Raw genomic sequence first — 4032 nt, 5'->3', positions numbered from 1 at the left:
CAAGCGTGGGCTGCTTCTCCGGGGACTGGTCCCGACTGATAACATGAGACAGTCTCACCTCCCTTATTTCTGAGGAGGAATCCAGTTGTACTTCTTCCAAGAGAGATGTGCTTGTTCTTCTGGCATCCCGTTTTTGCCAGCTTTATAATGCAAACCCATCCATTCTTCCCCAGTCCTCTTTATTCGTTGTTTCACTTCCACGTGCCCGTGGGGCAATTAAAAACATCACGGCTTGGGTCAAGCACACCTTAGTGCTCCAAGTGACAGCTTCACTCTTTAACACTTGAAATAACTCTTTGACAACAGATCTTCACAATGCAAAATGACATTTGATTTCTTGACTGCTGTTTTCGTGAGCATTGTTGTGGATCCAAATAAAATAAAATCTTTGACAACTGCAACCTTTTTTTCTGTTTATTGTGATGTTGTTGATCAGTCCAGCGATGCGGATCTTGGTTTCTTCACACTGAGGTGTAATCTATGCTGAAGGCGGCAGTCTTGGATCTTCATCAGCATGTGCTTCAAGTCCTTCTCACTCGCAGCAAGCAAGCTTGTGTTCGTCTGCATATCGCAGGTTGTTAATGAGCCGCCTTCTACTCCTGATGCTGCGTTCTTTTTCTTTCAGTCTCTTGGACTATTTGCTCTGGTGCCTATTGAATAAGTGTGGTGAAAGGACACAACTCTGACCCACAACTTTCCTGATTTTGAAAACACGGTGTCCCCGTGTTCTGTTTGAGTGACTGTCTTGCAGTCTATGTACGGCTTCTGCAAGAGCACAATTAAGTGTTCTAGAAGTCCCTTCCTCTTTAATGTCACCCATTGCTTGTGATGACCCACTTAGTCGATAAAGCATAGAGAAACAGTTTTCTGGGATTCTCTGCTTTCAGCCAAAATTCCATCAAACATCAGCAATTCTCAGACACACCCATCCAGAATGCAGACATTCATATATACACATTCTCATCCTACCTCAAATGTCTGCATTTATTTCACCCCAAGCATCAAGAGTGCACAGAGATCAGTGCACACTCACCCACACAGAGGAACACACGTGTATGCACACGTACTCAATCCGCAGAAATGCAGTATCACGAGATAACCACTCGGTGTGCCTGCTGACTCCAACAATCATCTGGATAACCAGCCAACGGCCTGCAATTCTGGTGTTTTTTAGCTTTCTCTTCTCTGAAAATGGTGCCACCACTCACCCACGCTCAAGCCAAAACCCTGAGCATCCCCTTGATTCCACCATTTGACCTGTATGTACAGTCTACCTGTAATGCCTACTATTTCTGCCTTCCAAGGATGCCTTGAATCCCGGCATCCCTTTCAGTTCCATAGCCATCACTCCATGCCACGCCACTGTCTCTCACCTGGACTACTGCCAGACCCCTTCCTGGTGTCCTCACATCCACTCTATAATCCGCACTCCACCAGGAAACTAGAACAAAAGATCTTACTGTGCTCGTTTCCCTTCCACTTTAAATAAAATGTAAATGCCTTAACCTCGCCTACAAAGCCTACATGATCAGACCCATCCCTCTCGTGGCCTGATCTCATCTCAAGACTCCCGCCCCTCACAGCACTTGCGACACCCTGATCTCCTCTCACTGCCCTCCTTCGCAGCTTCTGTTCCCACTTCCTGGGATGCATCTCTGGCTCTTCCTGCGACCCACACCTATGCTTTAGAATATCATCCCCACAAAGAAATATTGTTCCGTTATCCAATCTCAAATGGTTCTCAGTTCCCCCTATTCTCAGGCCAATGTATCTGATTTCTTTCCTGCAGGGCACTTGTCACCTGTGATGGTTAATTTTATATGCCAACTTGGCTAGGTTATGGCTCCCAATGGTTTAGTCAAACACTCATATAGTTGTTCTATAGTGTTATCTAAGAGTTCTGGTGGCACCGTGGTTACGAGTTGGACTGCAATCTGCAAGGGCAGCAATTCTAAACCACCAGCCGTTCTGTAGAAGGAAGACCGGGCTTTCTACTCTCTTAAAGAGTTACAGTGTCAGAAACTCATAGGGCAGTTATACCCTGTCCTATTGGGTCGCTAATGTGATGTAATGCAGTGCAATGTAATGCAATCACTTTGCATAATGTCATCGAATGTAGTGTATCAAACAATCTGTTGAAAAGGGAGTTTCCTTAAGGCATTTTCTGCCTCTAAATCATAAATAAATATCTTGATAAAACACTCTTCCTTTCTTCTTTCTCTGTCTCTCTCTCTCTCTCTCTCTCTCTCTTTCTCTCTCTCGACTTTACACTCGTTCCATCACCTAACCTATTAATCTTAGGACATAGGTGGCAGGAGTCTTCCAACCCCCCACAAGCCACAGAAACACTGTTTCTGTTTTCTCTAGAAAACCCAGACTAAGGTTATTACCATAAGCATTTGTTTATTTATTGTCTGTCTTTCCCTCTAGATCCGAGGCTGATAAAGGAGCCGCTAACCACATGTACCTATTTAAATGTAAAATAACTATAAATAAATGAATTTTAATCATTCCTCAGTTGCACCAGCCACATTTCAAGTACTCAGGAGGCACATGTGACCAGTAGCTACTAAATTGGACAGCATATTGTACTGAACATCTGGCTCATGTATTGGATATTTCCATCGTTGCAGAATGTTCTCTTGGACAATGTCGTTCTACATGACAGCATAGCAATGCCTCTTCTAGTCACCAATGTGCACTCCGTGGATAGCCTGGTGTCTGGCACACCAACAGTTATGGATTGAATTGTGTTCACCCAAATTATGCGTCTTGAATTCCATCCCCGTATCTATGGACGGTTTATGTTAGGAATCAGGGTTTTCCTTTTGCTAGGTCCATGAGGGCACACCAGTGGGATGTGGTCCTGAACCTAGCCATTGAGTCGGTGGTGGTGGTGGTGGTTCCGACTGACAGTGACTCTCTGTACAATGGGACGAAATGCTGCCCGATCCTGTGTCACCCTCACAATAATTGCGATGTTTGAACTGATTGTTGCAGCCACTGCATCAATCCACCTTGTTGAGTGCCTTCCTTTTGTCATTGCTCTTCCCCTTGACCAACCATGATGTCCTTTCCCAGGGACTGGTCTCTCCTGATAACATGTCCACAGTACGTGAGACAACGTTTTGCCATCCTTGCTTCTAAAGAATGTTGGGACGTACATCTCCCGAGCCAAATCTGCTTGTTCTTTTGGCAGTCCGTGGCACTTCAAATAGTCTTCACTGGCACGGAATTCGAATGCATCGCTTCTTCTCTGGTCTTCTTTATTCCATGTCTAACTTTCACTTACATAAGAGGTGACTGAAAATGCCACGGCTTGGGGTAGGCACCCCTTAGGCCTCAAAATGACATTCTTGCTCTTCAACACTTTAAAGAGGGCTCGTACGGCAGATTTACCACTGCAGCGCATCCTTGATCCCTTGACTGCTGCTTCCGTGAGCACGGATTGTGAATTCAAGCAAGCTGACTTCAATCGCTTATCACTCTATCACGATGTTACTTACTTATTGGTGCAGTTGTGAGGATTTTTTGTTTTCTTTACATTTTTGTAATCTTTACGAAGTATTTTTTTTCTTCTTGACTTGAAATCCATATTGAAGGCCATCGTCCTTGATCTTCATCAGCAAGGGCTTCAAGTCCTCATTTTCAGCACGCAAGGTTATGTCATCTGCATATTGCAGGTTGTTAATAAGCCTCCCTCCAATCCTGATGTTGAGTTCTTCTTCATATAGGCCAGCTTCTTAGAGTATTTGCTCAACATACTGATTGAATAAGTACAGTGAGAGGGGGAAAAAAACCCTTTTTCTGTGTAAAAGTTCTGCATAAGCACAATAAAGTGTTCTGGAATTCCCATTCTTCTCAATGTTATCCATAGTTTTTGTTTTGTTTGTTTGATTTTTTGTTTTTAATTGGGGGCTCTTACAACTCTTAATAATCCATACATAACTGTATCAAGCATATTTGTACATGTGTTGCCATACTTCTTTTCTAGACATTTACTGGTAATAGGCATAGGGTTGAGCCCTTGGT

The sequence above is a fragment of the Echinops telfairi genome, unplaced genomic scaffold, assembly GCF_000313985.2.
Source record: "Echinops telfairi isolate 266 unplaced genomic scaffold, ASM31398v2 ScPeMD7_7457;HRSCAF=8495, whole genome shotgun sequence".
Classification (NCBI taxonomy): Eukaryota; Metazoa; Chordata; class Mammalia; order Afrosoricida; family Tenrecidae; genus Echinops; species Echinops telfairi.
Note: the sequence above shows the minus strand (reverse complement) of the source record.